General features: G+C 44.5%; 1 long non-coding RNA gene across 3 annotated transcripts; it reads left to right on the forward strand.

The window, feature by feature from the left end:
- Positions 1–6,234: 6,234 nt before the first annotated feature.
- On the forward strand, positions 6,235–18,337 carry LOC109315126. Of its 3 annotated transcripts, none has more exons than XR_002102430.1 (4): positions 6,235–6,570; positions 12,095–12,218; positions 13,499–13,586; positions 17,796–18,337. It is a non-coding gene; the product is annotated as an uncharacterized LOC109315126 (long non-coding RNA). The 3 variants fall into 3 exon arrangements; XR_002102431.1 differs by lacking the exon at positions 17,796–18,337 and adding an exon at positions 14,394–14,924; XR_002102429.1 differs by lacking the exons at positions 12,095–12,218; positions 17,796–18,337 and adding an exon at positions 14,394–14,924.
- The last annotated feature ends 1,429 nt before the right edge of the window (positions 18,338–19,766 follow it).

Genomic DNA, 19,766 nt, shown 5'->3' on the forward strand with positions numbered 1-19,766 from the left:
TTTCCAGCAGGGACTATGATATTATAGGGATAACAGAGACTTGGTGGGACTCTACCCATGATTGGACCATAGCTATGGAGGGCTACACCCTACATACGAAGGAATCACATAGGGAGGTGTAGCTCAATCTATAAAGGAGCAGGACAAGGACACCTCCTTGGAAGCTGAAATTTATACTAAGGAAGGGTGACTTGAGACCCTCTGGGTTGAGATGTGTGTGTGTGTGTGGGGGGGATGTGATAAAAGGGGCCTAGCTGTAGAAATATATTACAGACCTCCGAATCAAGATGAGAAGCTAGATCTGGAATTCTCCAGAGAACGGGAAGAGGCTGAAAGAGCACGGGATATGGTCATCATGGGCGACTTTAACTACCCAGACATCTCCTGGAAAAAACAATCAGCCAGATCTGACCGGCCGCATAGATTCCTGATTTGTATCAATGAGCTCTACCTGTCTCATGAAGTAGAGAGGCTGACCAGAGGAAATGCACTCCTAGATTAATCTTGGCCAATGGGGATGACCTGGTGAGTGATCTGAAGATAGAGGGTAACCTAGGCGACACTGACCACAAATCTATCACTTTTACTGCCCATCATCTGGGAAATCTGTCAGTAAGGTACAAATTCTTGACTTTAAAAAAAGCCGACTTCAATAAGCTAAGGATTTTAGTGAGTAATGTCCAGTGGGATCCTGGACCACGGGGAAATGTGTGGCTGAAGAGTGGCTGTTCCTCAAGGACATGATCCTCCGTGCACAGAAGTTGTTCATACCTCTATGCAAAAAAGGTGGCACAGGGGCTGGGAGGCCATCTTGGCTCGATAGGGAAGTTGCAGATCTTCTGAGAAAGAAAAAAAGGGAGGCTTACCAACAATGGAAGCTAAGAACAGGCTCCAAGGAAAACTACAGAAGACTGGCCTACACCTGTAGAAGGCAGATTGAAAAAGAATTAGACGGTGGTGACCAAATTCAGATTAGCAACCAAAATCAAGGACAAGAAGTCCTTCTATAGGTATGCAGGTAACAGGAGGAAAATTAGTGGCAACTTGGGACCACTGCTCAATGCATCTGGACATCTGATCACTAACACCATGGAGAAAACTGAACACCTGCATGAGTACTGTGCATCTGTATTCCACCAGTCTAAGAGTGATAGCCTGCCGAACACAAATATGACACAGAATAGTCACAGTAGGGATGATCGCCTACCAAAAGTCACTGTAGAGCTGGTGAAAGAACAGCTAGAGAGGCTGGATATCTGTAAGCCAGCAGGACCAGATGAACTCCATCTGAGAGCGCTGAACGAACTACCTGAAGTCACTGCAGGACCACTGGTGAACCTCTTTGAGAATTTGTGGTGCCCAGGAAAGGTCCCAGAAGACTGGAAAAGGGCCAATATTGTGCCCATCTTCAAGAAGGGGAGGAGAGAGGACCCAGGAAACTACAGGCTGATCAGCCTGACCTCAAGGAAAAAGCCTTGAAAAATTTCTTAAGGAGTCCATATGTGATAAGTCAGTAGAAGGAAAAATTCTGAATGACAGCCAGCACGGTTTTGTCATGGGTAGGTCATGTCTGATTAACCTGATTTCCCTCTATGACTAGGCTACTCACCACCTGGATAAAGGGAGATGAGGTTGACGTCATTTACTTGAAATTTAAGAAGGCCTTTGACTTGGTATCCCATGAGGCTCTCAAGGCAAAACTAGTGGACCACTGGCTCAGCAATTCAATGGTCAGATGGGTGGGAAACTGGCTGCGGGGCTGGACCTAGAGATTACTAATAGATGCATCTGTGTCAACCTTATGAACTGTAGCCAGTGGGGTCCCTCAGGGTTCAGTACTTGGACCAGTGCTATTTAACATTTTCATCAATGACCTGGATGTGAGGGTGAAAAGCTTCCTGGCAAAGTTTGTCAATGATACTAAGCTGCAGGGAAGTGCGTCTGCATATCTGGGTAGGCTGATGATCTAGGAAGACTTAGACAGATTAGTTAGATGGGCAGACCAGAACCAAATGCTGTTCAACACTGAGAAATGTAAAGCGCTCTCTCTGGGGGGGAAAAATCCACAACAAACTTACAGGCTCAGCGGTGCTGTGCTAGCTCACCATATCTGAAAGGGACCAGGGGGTCATAATTGACCATAAAATGCATATGAGCCATTGGTGTGATGCTACATTTAGCAGAGCAAACAGTATACAGGCATGCATCAACCAATGGATCTCAAGTAAAATTAAGGAAGTCCTTCTCCTGCTTTTCTCGGCATTGGTTGGGCTGGAGCTCGAGTACTGTGTCCAGTTTTGGGTGCCACACTTCAAGAAGGATGTGGAGAAGTTTAAGAGAGTCTACAGAAGAGCCACTCATACGATTAGAGGCCTGAAGAGCAAGCTGTACGAGGAAAGGCTGACAGATATGGGACTGTTGAGCCTAGAAAAGAAAACTCTGGGGGATTTGGTGGCAGCTTACGAATACATCAGGGGCTAGGTGAACAACTATTAACCAAAGCGCCCTGGGGAAAACCAGAAGCAATGGTCATAAAGTCCTAGAAGGAGGTTTCAGACTGGATACAAGGAAAAGCTTCTTCACAATTTGTGTGACCAGACTCTGGAATAGGCTCCCAGTCGGGGTGTTATAGGCACCTACCCTGGAGATCTTCAGAAGGAGACTGGACACACACCTTGCTGTGGTTAGTTGACCCCAGCAGTCTTTCCGGCCCAGAGCAGGGGGGCTGGACCCGATGATCTCACGAGGTCCCGTCCAGCCCTCAACTTCTGCGAATCAAAGACCAGAGGTACCGTCTAGCTGTCCAACCTTTCAGAAGCTAACTGAACTTCCAAATAGTTTGAATCTTTCCCCAAACTAGTTCAGTTATAAACTACGGAGTGCAGATGCCTTGATGTCTGGAAGTGATGGGTGAAGCTCCCATGATTTAGTCCAGGTTCTCCTTTACAATAAGGCCTCTTTATTCAGCTCTATCAGTATAAACCTCTCACTTCAAGGTCCCTCACACTGCCAAAATGGCATAAAAAGGACCTTGTATAAATGAGGATGTGGCGTTGCAGTTCAGGTATGGTTTTGATAAAAGCTCAGCATTCCAATTGCTTTTCCAAGGCTCATTTGATCCATGCACACTTCTGGATGTGCAAAACCAGTAGAACTGTTTTACAACCACTCCTCACTTAACGTCGTAGTTATGTTCTTGAAAAATATGACCTTAAGTCAAACGATGTTAAGTGAATCCAGTTACAGTAATTACTGATGTTGTTTGGCAGGCGGTAGCCAAACAACATTATAACCGAAATTGTGCGACTTTAAATGAGCATGTTCTCCAACAGATCAGCAACGTAATGATGAAATGACGTTAACCGGGACGATGTTAAGTGAGGAGTACCCGTACAAGAACTCCTTTCCACTGGTATTTCTGCAGTCCCAATACTGGCACAAGCCACAAAAAAGCAGAGGATCATGAGAACCTGAAATCTGGCAGAGATATAGTTCATAGGTTGAAGATGTACCTCAGAATCAGATCTGGGTTAGAAAGTGTGCAAAATGTACTTTGTGAGTGTGCACCGTATTTTGTTAAATAATGAAATTAAGGTCTTCAGAAATTTCACTGGCAATGCAAATGAATCCTTATATAAACTAACAGAATTTTTTCATTGAATACAGTGTCCAGATTGCGTTGATCATGCAGCTTTAAGCATAACAGAGTGCAATTCCTGTCTTTGTACACAGCCAGGTGTAGAGTATGAACTGAGAGGGGGTATACATGCAGGTTGGCAACATCCAAAATAGCTCCCTTAGTGTGATACAGGAAGCAGGGGAGAAGGGAGGAATACAGAATTATGGCTTTGCGATTAAGACACTAGACCAGCATGTAGAAAATCTTGGCTAATTTCCCACCTCTGCCATGGATTTCCTATGTGACCAGCAACAAGTCACTTAATCTCTTTGTGCCTCACTTTCTCATCTGTAAAATGGGAATGCTGTTATTTCTCTAGCTAAAGGCAACATTAGAAGTACACATTTATTAAGGCCCTATGTTGATAGGCCCTATAGAAGTATCAAGACAGACATATAAGCATTACTGAAGAAAGAAGCAAAGCTCTTAAATAGTCTTGTTTTTTTGACATGGTATAAAATGTGTGCAGAATAAAGCAAGAGCTACGTTCCCATGGAATGTCATACAGAGCATTCCACTGCAATCTCGCAAATAGTCGAACAAGATGACTGTCACCGAACTGGAGGCGCTTTGTAATAATTTATGAATCTTTTATGTTGATTTGATTTTGAGATGTTTACTGTGTTTTGATTTAGTTTAATAGGGGGCTGTAAGGAAAAACATGCAGAAAGGAAGCAGAATGACGTCAAGGTAAGTCAGTTCTCTGCCAGTGCTTGAGGGCTGTTAAGAGACAATGACTGCAATTACAGAAAAAAACCAAGCACACCACCGATCAAAAGGACTACAGTAGTTTTAAAAGCAATTTTCTCTTGTAAAAGCATAGGTGTGCAAAGGAATGAAATACAAAACATGGGAATTTCTTTGGGGTGTCTGAAGAAACTAAACCTGCCTGGGTCCTCATCACAGAATAGCTGGGCTTTAGATAAGACAGAGACATGCATAGACTGTTTGCTGTTTTTGAATCTTTAAGTACTCATTATTTGTTGATGAAATTGTTTATTGCTGAAATTCTCAATTATTTTAAGAAATCTGTTTGGTCACTATATAAACATACCTGACCATGCACTCAGAAGAAAACAGATGTCCAAACTCAGTTGCACCAGCTTAGTAAACATAGTTTAAAAAAGGCAGAGTCTAACAGTGGAAGAATTGTGGACTTCCATCCCCAAAGAGGTAAAGCCAGGAAGCTGGAGACCTAAAGGGATATGGGTGAAACTAGATAGGGGCCCAACGTGCAGCTAGCCCTATAACTCTGACAACCACATTTCTGTGCTTGATCATTTTATTCTTAAAAAAAAAAAAAAAAGGAAATGCCATTAATAAAATTAAAGCTCACATTAGAAGAATGTTAATGTTGTAAAGTGCAATACTAAAATAATAATAATAATAATAAAAATAATAAAAAATCAGAAAGCAGCAATGATGGAGCTACCTGTTCAATTTTAATCCTGCCCCCTCGTGTATACACAGTATCTAGACCATGACACACTCTGTAAATATAATACATATATTGAATTCTTGCAAAATTGGTAAAGGAATTTACCAGCCCAGGCTTGTCTTTTACAATGATGCAGACAACGACTAAACTGGTGGTAATTTACTTGGGCCAAGTTAAATTTTGCCGTGCTGATTTACAGCATCCTTCTGTGTCCCTCACTGGAGCCCCATGAGGGCACAGTGCTGGCACAGGAAAGAGAAATTTCCTGTTCCACAAAGAACGAAAGGAACCGGAGTCCTGTCTGGTACTTGAGCTCACATTGCTGAATTGTTTGGTATGCTGGGGTGGGAAAGCAAAACCTTTCATTGGGAGGCTAGAGGCTCGACGCTACAGAGAGATTTTTGTGCGTTTCCCCCGAATTTAACACAACCTCGGGTTTGTGCTGCATTTTGTTGTGGTTGGGTTTTAACTTTTTGCCCAATGTTCATTAGCAAAAGTGACATTTATGTGGACAGGCAGCCAATAAAGGCAGCTAACCGCTCCCCGGCTGAGGGCCCTGTCGCTTGTTTCCTTAGCAACTGCAGGAAGGGAAAACAGAACCTGTCAGATGGAAAATGTCAATTACGGCGGCTCGGAAGAGGGGAGAAGCAGCTCCAGGAGGAGGAGTGCGTGGCGGGAGGAGGGGGTCAGAGAGAGGGGCAGGCAGGAAGGGGGAGGCACGGCAGAGGGATGTGCAATGGTGAAGGAGATGCGGTGGGAGGGGGAGCAAACGCTGAGAACCACAAATCTGTAAAGGAGAGAGGCTGCGACAGAAAGAAGGGTGCGCAGCAGAGCAGGGCGGCTGGCGAGGGGAGGGGGGGGCGAGGGAAAAGAAGTGTTGAACAGCGCCGTCCTGACAAACAGGATTAGAACGATAATATTCAGAGGCAGACAGTGACTGCCAGGTTGATTATAACGCTGTCTCATTGGCAATTTTGCCAGCCCAAGAGTCTATCGGAGCAGCCCTCAGAAGCCATCTGCCTGAAGCCCCCAGACGTAAAGGGCTACCGGGTGATGGATTGCAGGCGCTGAAACTCCAATATAAATAAACAAATGAATAAGTAAAGGGAGAGATAAATAAAAAGAGCCAGGCATGCTGCGCCTGCATTTTGAATATCGATCCGCATCCCCTTGTGCACGTATCAGTGGATCAATCTCTGGCTGAAAGAGAAATCACCTGCTAAAACAGTTGGGAAAGAGCTACAGACACAACGTTAATATTAATCAAAACAAATCCTCCCTCGCCACCCCCCCACGCTGCCCAGGAGCCGACTGAGAGACAGCAAGCAGCAGCGTCTGCTGAGCAGCCAGAAATAGGACAACCCTGGAGGAAGCAGTTGGTTAATGAAACCATTGCCAATGAAGTTTGTGGATGCCTCGGAGAAAGAGAGAAGTGGCCGGCTTGAGCATGTGTGTGCGTACCCAAGTGCAATTAATTCATGCTGCATTCCCCCCCGTCTTCCTTGCCTTGCAGCTTTCCCATGCAGGCTTGGCTAGCTGTTTAGGCTCTTCTAGACAGTCACATAAAGCACAGAAAGGCACTGCAATTTTTAAAAACAGGTCTTAAAGGGCATTGAGATTTTCATTCCCTCTTCAGATCTGCTCCAGACTTTGAGGGGAATTGCCCATTTCTCCATGTGTTTCTCCCCTCCCCAGCCCCCAATACACACATACACAGACTCCTGAAATCTGACTTTTAGGTTATTAAGGTGAACAGAACTAAGAAGGCCTTGTGAAGTGTGTTAGCCTTATGGGGGGGAGGGTGGTGAAATCAAACTGCTTTCTCTAAATAACACCTGACTTTACAGAAAAGCCAGAGGATAAACATAAAAAGGGAAAATCCTTGCCAGTGTTGTTGTTCTGCAAGGGCTGTGGATGAGTTTAGGGGCTTGGGGCATTGACTACATCACCTCCATTTACGTCAGTGCAAATTGCAACAGCAAACTCCCTGAACATTTCTCTGCAAACATCCCCTTTGGTATTGTGTCTGGCTGAAGAAAAGGTGGGCAGAATTTATTAGCCTGTGATTTTATCTGCTCTAGAAAGGACTAGTACAAGGAGTGTGGCATCATTGAGGATGCAGGACAAGTAGATAAACAAAGGATAAAGAGAAACTATAAAGAGGACCTCAAATACTCACTTTCAGATGTGCCCAGGAATTAAACAATCAATTATGATAAAATAAAAACCTTGCCAAAACTCTCCAATTCCTACAACTGAATTCAAAGTTTCCCTTTGTAAAAAATGATTTTATAAAAATGTTGTGTATTTTGTGAACTTCTGGGTCCTCTAGGGACAACATGCCAATGACCATAATGCCTGAAAAGTTACAGCACAAAACTTAAGATCCAATAGACAAGTGTCCCTTTTGGGTTTGCACCTTGGTTTTATGTGAAGGAAGAAGACCTCAGATTTAGGTTTCTCAGCTGGAATGGAAAAGACTTGAATTAAATCTCTCTTTCTCTGGCATCTTCCTGTGGGAGCTTGGGTAATCACTTAAACTGCCTATGTACGTCTATAAAATGGGCAATATAACCCTTCTTTCCCTGACCTCACGGAGGAGTTCTGGAGTTGCATTTAGACCTCCTTTCTGAGCTCTGATTAGAATCTGGCGTCTGGAGCTGTGCAGATGCCAGATACTATGAAGACATGTGCCATAGTAAAACCCACACAGGTAATAAAGGAAAGGAAACAAATGCATCAGGACTCTCATAGTTTATGTTTCCCAGGAGGTTTCCAGAACAGTGTTGCAGACCTGAGGGCCTGGTTAAATGGTAATTCTGGGTGGCTCATGGAGCTCTTAACTCCTGGACTGTTCAGACATTAACAGTTTAAAGTGGTTTTAAGTAGGGCTGTGTGATGCTTTGGAAGGAGCTTCGGATCTGGAGAAGCTTTGGATGCTCTGGGGTCCAAAGCAGCACATCCAGGTTGAAGCACTGGCCTCGTTAGGTTTCCCAAAGTGGTTCAGAGCTCCCAAAGAGCTTTGGAGCTGCCTCGGAGATCTAGCCATAGGGTATAATGGGAAAACAATAAAATATCTATAACTTTGTTGTTTTTGTCCAATTTGGATGAAATTTTCAGGGGTGGTAGCCTCTGCTGAGAGCATGAAACCTGCCAAGTTTCAAGAAGATCAGTGCAGGGGTTTGGCGGGGGGAACTGTACCCCAAATTCTTGAAAACAAAACTCCTGTCACATCTATGTGTTACGCCACAGGGGGGTCAAAACTGAAGGGGTGGTAACTTTTACTGAGGCCACAAAGCCTGCCAAGTTTCAAGGAGATGGATGCAGGGGTTTGGGGGAATAGCTCCTCAAGCTGTGGACAAGCAAAACTTGTGCCATGGGTGACACTACGTGTGTTAAGGCGCAGCGGGGTGACAGCTGCAGGGATGGTGGCCCCTGCTGCAGCCATGAAGCCTGCCAGCTGTGGAGGAGATCGGTACGTGGGGGTTCTGGGGTGCTGGATCCCTAGCTGCTGACAGACAAAACTCATGCCATGGGTGGTTGTGGGACTGACTGTCTTGGTCTTGGGGAGTGGGAGACATTATTGCAGGCCTGGCTGCTAAAGCTACTGTGTTACCAGTTACCAGTCAGTCATGATTCACTCAGGGACCAGCTCAGTACACAGGACCTAGCTAATGTAACCCGTTCATTGCTATCAATTAGCACCTACAAAACAAGGCTAAGGAGAGGAAAGAATCAATACAGACAATCAACTTCCCCAAGAAACTTGGCAGGTTTCATGCTCTCAGCAGAGGCTACCTTCCCTGCAAGTTTCATCCAAATAGGACAAAAAACAACAAAGTTACAGATATTTCATTGATTCCCCATTATACCCTATGGCCAGATCTCTGAGGCAGCTCTGAAGCTTTGGAGCCACTTCAGCTAGATTGAGGTGGAAACCCAGATCCGAAGCTGGATCGGATCACTGCCGACTCACACATGCCTAGTTTTAAGTACTCCTTATGCAGCTCAAAGTTAAGTCACTCCAGGGCAGGATTATCTCTGATCTGCACTGTGCAGCTCCTGTTCCATTAAGGTGGGGCTACTCTCCACAGATGTGCTGCCCAGGCTAAAATCCTCCAGCATCCCAGTATCTCTCACACCTGCAACCATAGAGTAGGGATAGAAACCTGTTCTGGCTCACCACTCTGTAGTGGCAATTCACAGCTACAGCTCCTAGGTTTGCCCCTGCTCACCAGGCCTCTAGTGACAAGTCAGAGCTGTGCAGGTAGAAGACAGTAGGAGAAGGTTTCTAGACTAAGGGTGTGACTGGTCTAAACCCCGAGCTAGCACTAACACCAAGCAATATTTCTGTGGCTCACCGTAAGGTGAAGCAAAGCCCTGAGATGCATCTAAATCAAACTAGGACTTGGAACACTCTGCACTTCACTTGTCTCAGTTCATCATATGAGCCAGACAGGGGCTGTCAACTGGGGGTATGTGTACCCCCTGGAGTACTTAGAAAAGCTGTAGAGGGTACGTGCAGGTGGGTGGGTGGGCAGGGATGCACATTTGCCTCTTACCCAGGGGAGGGGGAGGGTAGCTTGGGCACTGCCAGCCCCACACAGCACACTGCAGCACCTCCCTGACCCCCACCCCAGCTCATGATCCTGATTGGCTGCTACCCCTGCAGCAGAGCTGCGAGGGTCTGAATGGTGGGGGGTGGGGTGCGGGTGAGATCAGCATGCTGGGCAGGGCAGGCTGTGGGCCATTGCAGGTTGGGGCCAGGGCAGCACCAGGCTGTTCCCAGTAGGACAGCCTGCTCCCTCAGGCTGTGCTGGGAGAACTACAGAAAATTCTGGGGTGGCTGCAGCCCCTCCTGTAGCCCCACTCCCAGTGGGACTGCTGCCAGCTTGTTGAGGGGGTGCAGGCAGGTGGCTCTCACTGCTGCACATACTGTGGGGGAGCTGGGGGGGGGCACATGCTGCACCCCTATGCCATACCTCACATGCCGCATCTCACGTCTGTCATGGGATGGGGTCCCCAAGGATGGCCGTGTTACCCCTAAGGCCCCTCGACCATGCCAATTTGACCCGATGGACACCCTCTATTCTCACCCACCACATTTTGATGTAATTATAAAAAATAGGGAGGCTGCCTTCAAGGCTACTTGAACATGATTCTGATAGACCCTCTGAACCCTGTGGGTCCCCGGACCCCTTGTGGGTTCCATTTCACAATGGATGTCTCAGGACACCCCAGCCTTATGGGCTATATGCATGGCTCCAAACCTTGCATTTACCATGCCCCAAGCCTCGCAGGTGGTATTGACACAACATCCCTCCAAGGGCTTGGTTTCACTCAGCCCTCGGGTCCTTACAGGGCTCCCCTTGGCCCTGTCCTGGTCTCTGCACCCATGCTGGTGCCAGGATCTGTTCACCCCCCACCCCCAAACACTGTGACTTCTGGTGCCAATGCCAGTGCACCCCGTATACCGTGCCCACACTGGCGCCGGTGCACCCCATATACCATGCCCACACTGGCGCCGGTGCACCCCATATACCGTGCCCACACCGGCGCTGGGGTCCCCACACTGTAGTGGGCCCCTAATGAAGCCTCGTCCTTCCCCAATAGCCTCACCCAAACCACCGGTCATATAAACAAAAGTGAAAAATGCAAACCCCTAGTATATACCATAACTCAAGTTACATAAGGTGTGCTCTGTTCCTTAACGTTACCAGGAGCAGAACTTACAGTCAGGCCTCTTCCCTTCACTTCCTCTAAGAGGGCTCCTCCCCCCTTGGCCACTGGCAGAGAACTGCCCTTCCTAGTTCCACCCTGGGGTTTATATGGGCCCAGGGCCCTCCCTCTTCTTGTCAGCTGACCAGGTGCAGGCTAATTTGCTCACTAGCCTGTTGCCCTGGTAACCTGTGCCTGGGCTTCTGCTCATCTCTTTGGGCTCTCCCCAGGCAGTTTCTGCTCTTCTAGGAGCAGGCACCTTAGTGCCCTGTGACAACGCCTCTATGCCGTGCCCCTGGACAAGCCTCCAGGCTCCGATTGTCCCACAACCCAGCCCATCTGGGGCCCCATTCACAGTGAATTGGGCCTGGGTCAGGCCGGGTTGTGGGACAAACCCCACAGTGCAGGAGGGAGTAGGGCAGGGGGAGGGGTGATTCGCATCTGCCCCTGCCCCACTCCCTCCTGTACTGTGGGTGTCTCGAGCCCCAGCCCCACTGCCTACTCACTGCCATGCGGGTGGGGGGCAGATCAAGGTGCCTGCAGTGAGGGAGGGGATGTCTTGAGCCCCAGCCCCACTGCCATGCGGGTGGGGGGCAGATCAAGGTGCCTGCGGTGAGGGAAGGGATCCAGCAGGAGCATGGGTAGGGGTGACTGGGGCCCTGGCCAGGCCAAGTGGTGGGACAAGCAGAGTCCCCCATGGCCCTTTCCCCTCCCCGTGCCCCTTTACCCCACAAACTTACCTGCTGGGGGGGGTGCACACACACGTGCTCAGTCCCCCCCCAATACTTTATTTTCTCTTTTCACCTATGCAGCACCTTCCCCAGCCCCAGCCCCACTCCCTTTCTCACCACAGGGCCTCAATCTGCCCCTCTCCCCCTTTAAAAACAAGAAAAAAATATAAAGGGGTACATGAGTTGAAACTTTGAGACTGAAGGGGTACACGTGTTAAAAAAGCTAGAAAACCCCAACTCTGTAAAAGCAAAATGTTTTTTATGCATGAATTTACCCTCTACATCTTGACCTCTTCTCCCAAGAATTACTGAATAAAAATTATTGTAATAGCAACAACCATTCAGTCTGGACACTGCCCACTTTGGACAAACAACTTCACACACAGCCAGCTCTTGAAGTTGCAGCAATTTCATGTTAAGGATACAAGGGCTGACTGTTCAGTCCCCTTATGCTGACACCTGCTTACTGAGTTAAAGATAATTTAATGGTGATAGCACTAAATCACTCTCCACTTTTTCCCTTTAAAGACAACATGGACTTCCTTGCCAGACTGGGACATACTTAAATTATGGCATTTTTCATCTTGATTGTCAATTATAATCTACTGGAAGTTCGGGAAAAAGAGGCTGCAATTACACTTTGTACATTAAAGTAAGTGGAATAAAAAGAAGAAGCATTTAATGATTATGGCTGCTTGCAGATGTGAAAAAAAAACAAATAAGGTGTGCTGTACTTTAAACCTGGTGTGCTCCCATACCAAACATAGCACATGTCCAGAAGAGGCAAAGTGTTGGTTCAAGCCAGCTCTGCAGTGTCTGTATAGATTGAGCGCTTTAGTAGGGCTTTTTTGGCACTTTAATCTAATAGCTGATTCAATCAGCTATTAGATAAAAGTGCTAAAAATCCCTGCTGAAGTGGATCTATACAGACACTGCAGAGCCAGGTGGAACTAATACACTGTTTCTTCCAGTAAAGTGTGGTTTGGTTTGGGTTTTTTTCCACATCTGCAACCAGCCTTTATGGTTCCTGGTTGTAAGTTAAAAAGTACAATATTTATTTAGGGTGTTTCTTTATTTTTATATTGCTGTCTAGTTGACCAGCACAAAAGACCAGGGCACAGGAGGCCTGGACTCCCTCTCTTCATGCTTCCCCTGACTCACCATGTTGAATTCCTTTAATTGCTATGATCTATATTTCTCCATTTATCCAAAATGGACAATAACTCTTGTCACTGTAAGTACTTTGTAAAGCACCCTGCAGCAGGCTTCATGTCTTAGGAGCTGCAGCCCTGTAGCAAGTGACAAGCAAGTGACTACAGGCCTGTCTAGGAGCACTGGGCCAGATGATAAGGATAACTGGCTGGCCCAGAGGTAGTTTAAAGGCTCTCAGGGAAGGGAGCTGAGAGAGAAGACTGTATAATTGAGCTAGAATACTCTCGCAGAGTCTGGGAAAAACTGCAGGATGAGAGAGATGTAGAAGGATACAAGGCAGAGGCTGTAGCACTGAGCCAGAGTACTCTCTAGGCTCAGCTTACAGCTGGGTGTAAGCTGAGCTGTTTATGCATTTATTTCTGATTGATGGATTAGGTGGTACCCTGTGGGGTAAGTTTGCTCAGGAAAATAGACTGTGTTATATGAACTGACAACATGCTTTATACCCATAGATAAATGGCATGATTTGTATTGCAAAGCATTATTACTTTCAATGCTGCTCATCAAGCAACTTTGTCCTTTCTTTGCCTATTATGAGTGGAAATGGCTCTAGATCAAAATCTGTATAGAAACCACCTCCTTGAATCACCTCTCAAAATTTGTCTCTACCCCAGCAATCTGATAAAGGCTCAGCTAGTTAAGCATTGCAACCACTGCCTCATATTGGCTAAGAATTGCATATCACTTATGTTACCATTACTGACATTTACTTTCTTCTAGGTACCACAAGACCTACAGACAGCAACCAGGCTGGACTTTATTGTGCTGGTCTGTTACCCTGTTTCCTACTTGTCTCACCCTGGTACAAGTATCTGTCTCATCCACCTACTTTATCTTGCCTTTTAGATTGAAAGCTCTTTGTGGCAGGGGCTGTTACCTATCATCTGTCTGTATAGTGATTCAGCATCATAACCCTCTCACCTGATTGGCACCTAGGAGGCATCACAAAACAAAAATGGACCAGTAATTATAGCATATTTTTCTCCATTCATGTACTTTTATTCCCCTCGCTCCTTTTTTCTCTTGCAAGGACAACTGTGCCAATAGGCTTTAACAAACTTAAATCACCGTTCTTTGCCTATGTAAGACCCGAGACAGGGGTAGCAAATATGGCCTGCAGGCCAGATCTAGCCTGAAGAGACAGAGGTTTCAGCAGTGTTTGGCTGGGGTGGGGGTCAGCATGATGCACTGCTGTTGGGTGGTGGGAACTTCACCTGTGCTGCAGCTGGGTGTTGGGGGAGAAGTAGTGGTGGCTGGGTCCTAGTGACCTGTGCCATTCTGGCCCATCTCCTGAAAACCTTGCCAATCACTGATCTAGTATTTAAAGGACTAAGAAGAAGGGCAAAAGACTGGGAAAGCCACTGACATTTCTGCTTCCCAATAAAGAGTGCAGCTGGAGTTCAGCTCAGAAAACACATGTATAGGTCAGGTTTTCTGGGTTTTCAAATGCCTCTCCTTCCCTGGTTATTTTTATACATCTTATGTAACTAAGAGTCAGAATCTGCTCTGATTCACACTTCTGCGGGAAACAGACATCCAAATAAAGAACCAGGCATCCAAACATAAACTGTCAGCCTACTGTCCTCCTGGAACTAAGCGTAAGTCTTTTCCACAGATTTCAGACTTGCAACATGCGCCAGCTTCTTGTACATTCAGAGACTGAAGGCTTCTGTCTACAAAGTAAGAAGAGCTGGGGTAGCAGCAACACATTACTTCAGGCTGCCCTGCTATTGAACCTTAACCTTTATGCAGAAGCCAGCCTTTAAGAGTAACAGGGAGCTTGGTTTCTGCACATACCCAGTTCTTGGCTCCTCTTCTGAGGAGACTTATCCTAAGTCTTCATAAGCATACAAAACTTGTACTTCATGTTGTGATAATTCCACAGTTATGGGCATAGCCTAAAATGCTAGATTAGCTGGAACACAAGTGGGCAACCAATGAAAAATGAATAATGCTTTGCACATATCCAGTATTGTTGATCCATAAATCCTGAATGCTTTACATATACGGGTAAGTGTTATTACCCATTTTGGAGAGGAGCACAGATATATAAAATGTTCAAAGGACATGCTTTCACAATGGGCAAAACCAAGAAAAGCTCTTGGATCTCTTGAGTTCCAGTTTGATAGTCTACTGTTCACTGCTGCCATAATTTTTTTTCCCCATAAGCTAATTAACTCTCTACACCTATTTGATCATCTCTAAACAGTTTGTGATTGAACAGAAACATCCACTGCCTGGTGATCTTCTCTTCCTAGCTTCTCCTCTTTGTAAAAATCTACCAGTTGAGGATCTGGACCTACATTCCTACAAAAAGCACTATGCCATTCTGCTCAGTTGCATGTTCCTAATTTTGCATCCCCACGAGTCCAACATTTTGGTTGCTAAATGTTTAGCTACTTCTTTCCAAGAAAGAAAACAAATTGTGCAAGAAGGAATTAAGCTGAGCAGATTTAGATTTGCCAGACAAAACTTTGAATCCTCTTGTAGTTGAACCACACTAGAATCTGAGGACTCTAAAATCAATATTGGTGTAATGAAGGAATCCAGCTGACTAAGGCGGCACTGTAAATATCAATTGTTTTAAGTCTGTTAGAGTCTAATAGGTTCAGCAATATTTACTGAAGAAAGACCTTGACCCTGCTTATCAGTGGTCATAACATTAAACTGGTATAGTAATTCAAACATATGCAAAAGGTTTAAATGCACATTTAGTGGTTGTTGGGCAGTAGATTCGTATTAATATAAAGACATTTGCATCTTGGGGGAGAAAATGCAGCCAAGAGTTCAAAAGAAAAATGGATTTATTTCAACGAATGTTAGTCTGATCATGAAAAAATTCAACCATGTAAAGCTTACTGTACTTTTAAAGGTGTGGTGTCAGGTTGAAATCCAGAAAATTAAAAATGTCCTCTAGTTATGTAATGAACATCTCAAATTCTTTACAGCAAAAGAACTGCAGAGCAATTTTATTTTTCACCATCATCATTGATGCTCTTTTTTTATTTCACATGTGCATTTCTTTTAGCTTGTACAATACAAATATACTAGTGAGTTTAAGTTGTGATTCCACGCTGTTGCCTTTTCCAGGCTTTGCACATGGCTCTCCTAATCCTGGAAGCCATGTGCAAAGCCTGGCAAAGGCAACAGTTTTAGTTATCTCTACAAGAAAAATCCCTATTATTTGCAATTAAAATCAAAACAAAACACAGAGAAAAATGAAGAAAATGAGAAAACTTTTGCAGTTTCCCTCAGATTGCTATTAAAAGCCCATCTATTTAATTGGACGGCAAACACTGATATCTTCGTTTTAATGAAGAAGCATTAAAGAAGTTTTGTACTGAGGTGGGCTCTAGTCTCTCTCCCAGTTTTAGTATGTAGGACAGATCCTCTGCCGAATGTGCACATCAGATCTGTCTGCTTGGGGTAGGACCTCACTAGCTTGCTAGAAGCTGGTCACAGGTACTGTCACTGGTACTCTCCATTTTCTGTCTTCTTTATTAAAATTTATGGATGTTCACTGTTTGTTATCCTAATCCTAACCCCCCCCCCAATCATTTTTTTTATTCTAATCCTCTAGCCTCTTCTTTAAATCAAGGTAATTGTTATGGATCTTCATGAAATGGCTTTCCTTATTTAGTAAGCATAGCTTTTGCTTTATTTGCTTTGGCACTGATATCTATACAAATAAAAGAATACTCTTAATTCCTTTTCTCACAAACCCTTTTCTGATCAAACCTGGCTCCTGATTCTGATGCCCTCATGAACAGCATCTGCCACTCAGAAGGTGCTTAAATCATCAAAAATAAGAGTTCCAGAATTTATCTCTATGCTTTTCAAATGATAGCACCTTATGCACCTATGCACCAAACCACTTTAATAATCGTATCAGTATACAACATATGATAGAAACCAACTCTTCCCATCAAGGCCCTTCTTCTGTTACACAAGAATAACATTCGGTCCTACCACTCCTTTAGACTTTGGAAGACTGTGAAAGACTGAAAGGAGTTTTGTCTTCCCTTGTTTCTCTGCATCTGCCTTTACGGATGAAGTTGTAAGTTGCTGATGGATCACTATTCACTTCTTCGGAAGCCTTCTGCAACATACTGGAAATATTTAAGAGATGACTTTTCTTTGCCATCTGCTGTGTGCTGTGTGTGACCTGAGGAACAGTATACACTAAAAACATGACATGCAATTTGATTACATTTCCTTTTTCCTAATTATCCTTCTAACTTGCTTCTGCCTGTTTTCCACATTCCCCAATCTTCTCCCTACCTTGTCACACTTCACTATGAACTTTTGACTTGGGAAAATAAAATGCTCAGGTCTCAACACAAAAGGGACAATAACGGATGTTCTGCATACTGATGTTCTGCCACTGAAATCTAGCAGATACAGAGTTAATTATAACCAACTAGCTCCAGTGGTTGCATCCAAACAGTGATGAATAGGCTACAGGCAGAACGAATATGATGGTATCTGACTTCTAGAGTCTAAAGTGGCAATCTCTGACTTCCTTGTATAGTCTACAAGATACTTGAAGGGTGAAGCAGGTCAACTTGTTCTCTGTTTTTGCTTCCTGCCTCTGGAATAAACATCACACAGAAATATTTTCAGCTGCATCTTTCTTATTGCTGATTCAAGGTGCTAAGTTGACAGCACTGGAAATTTGGTCTTCTGTTTCACCCTGAAGCAGCTGCAGTAACAGAGAGCAGTGCGTGCAAGCTTGATTACAGTGTCCATTCTCCACCCATCAAAGATGTACCAGAAGTGCCATTGCTGGAGTTTGTACTGATTAAGAAAATGTAGAAGTATTTTTCTGTGCTGGTACAACCAAGAATGAGAGCTGTAGAATGCCCCAGAGAAATGTAACGCCACCATGCTTTCTGCGGCTTCTAAAATGGGTGATACCAGCGCTAACAGGGAAAATCCCATCTGCACACATTCCTGGTGCAGACAAGGTCCTGACAGAGAGGAGGCACTTAGTTCAAACTTTGTACTTGGTCCATAGAACGAGAACATCTACAAGGTCTCTACTCTGAGAGCGGAGTTGAGGAGGTGGATCTCTTCCCAATGAGAACAGGCTGGCGAGTTTCTTACTCAAGTCCCAAAAGCTCATGAACAGCTTTCCAGAAGACTCGGATTGAAACCAGACACCTGGATGTGAAGGCTTCTGCATGTTTAATGAATTGAGGATACCATTCAGCTCCATCTTGATTATGTTTTAAGTACAAGGGCAAGTCCCTGATTTTTATAAGAAGTGGTTCTGTGCTATATGTGTATGATTGTGTTGTCATGTGTTTATTTTCCCTTATGACGAGAGAGTGCTGATTTTCACATTTCCTTTTCTCATGCTTATATTGCCTGATTGCTGTGTCCCCTAAGCAGATATTATGGAAGAAGTTGAGCCATTGTAAAGTATATATGATTTTACCAGCTTAATTTTTCACTTAGACACATAGAGAGTGGGGTAAAAGTCTCATACGGTATAAAACAAAAGTATCCCAAGCTTATCTAATCATGGAAACATTGACATCTGGGCTAGAAGTCATACAAAAAATATTTACTTTAAATATATGCTCTTTAAAGATGGTGGATAGGAAGGGTGTTGCTAGGACTTAAGAACAGGAGACTAGGAATCTGATAGCCACGTTCTGTTCTTAACCCTGCCGCTATCTGGCTGGATGATGTTGGACAAGCCAAGAGACTTCCTTCATGCCAAAATGTTTCTATCTATTAAAAAGTGTATTAGTGTCCCAGCACAAAAATGTGTTATGAGAATTAATGTTGAAAAGCACTTCAAAATCCTTGATACAATTATTTTAAGTAAGAAACGCTATAATACATTAGAATATGAAGGGACCTTCTGAAGAGGCAATTATGTGGGGCTAGAATGAATAGTAGGAAGGTTGTGAGAGGTCGTAGAGGCAACCAACAATGGACATCTCAATCTTTTTGTTCCAAGATAAATAACTAGGAAGCCAAACCCAGGCTGGACACAGCTCTCTCCCAGTTGTACTAAAGGAGAGACACCTCTAAATATAGAATGATTGGCCTATTGTTCACGAAGAGTATCTGTTGAGTATATTATTATCCATTCCAAGAAAAGAAAAACTTTCCAGTGAAATTACCACAGGGGAAATAACATGAGCATAGCTGACTGCATCACCAAGCTCTGACGAACAGGTCTTTTCCTCTCGTTTAGTATTATGTTAAGAGACTGAAACTCTACAAGCCAAACTACTGAAGATGAAATTCCTGCTGTGCAGAAAACCAGTACCAGGGCTACACATGACTTCAGTCCCATTTATGCCCATAGAATTGATGAGGTTACCAACGATGAAATTCAAATAGGATGAATGACTCCAGCCAATGCACTAGTTTGGACAAAGGCTGAGATTTTAAACCATGACCTGTTCATCCTGTAGACTCAAGTCATATCTGAGTCTTATACCAACACCATCATTACTTGTTTTTGATTATGAATGCCAGGTGTCCAAATTCCTCCTGTTTAAGATAAACATGTCCTTCACTGTAGTCACCTATTTCATCATACAGTCCTATCAAATGAGCCTTACTAGCTCATAAATTACTGTGCAAACCATTCCAAACAATAAAGGCAATTTTACTTACTGAACCATTAAATTTACATACTTAAATTAGACTCAACCAGACATTGAGGAGATGTCTTGCGGCCAGACAAACAATGAATTTAGGGAAAGAACTGCCGTGTACTTTCCCACCTCTCACATGAAATTAATGAAGTGCTTCAATTTAATCATCATTAAAATTACATCTTTATTTAGTTACTTAGCTGAGTTTGACTCACCGCACAGCATGGAACATGGAGTAACCCCTCCAACATGAACCTTTCCAAAGAGACATGGGCTGAGAGTAAGGGGTCTCTTGCCTCCTGGCATCCTCTGAATCCATCCTATGCAAGGTGACTATGTGCGTGTATGAAGGGCCCACATCATTTTCT

This window comes from Crocodylus porosus, unplaced genomic scaffold, assembly GCF_001723895.1.
Source record: "Crocodylus porosus isolate Cpor-Errol unplaced genomic scaffold, CroPor_comp1, whole genome shotgun sequence".
NCBI lineage: Eukaryota > Metazoa > Chordata > Crocodylia > Crocodylidae > Crocodylus > Crocodylus porosus.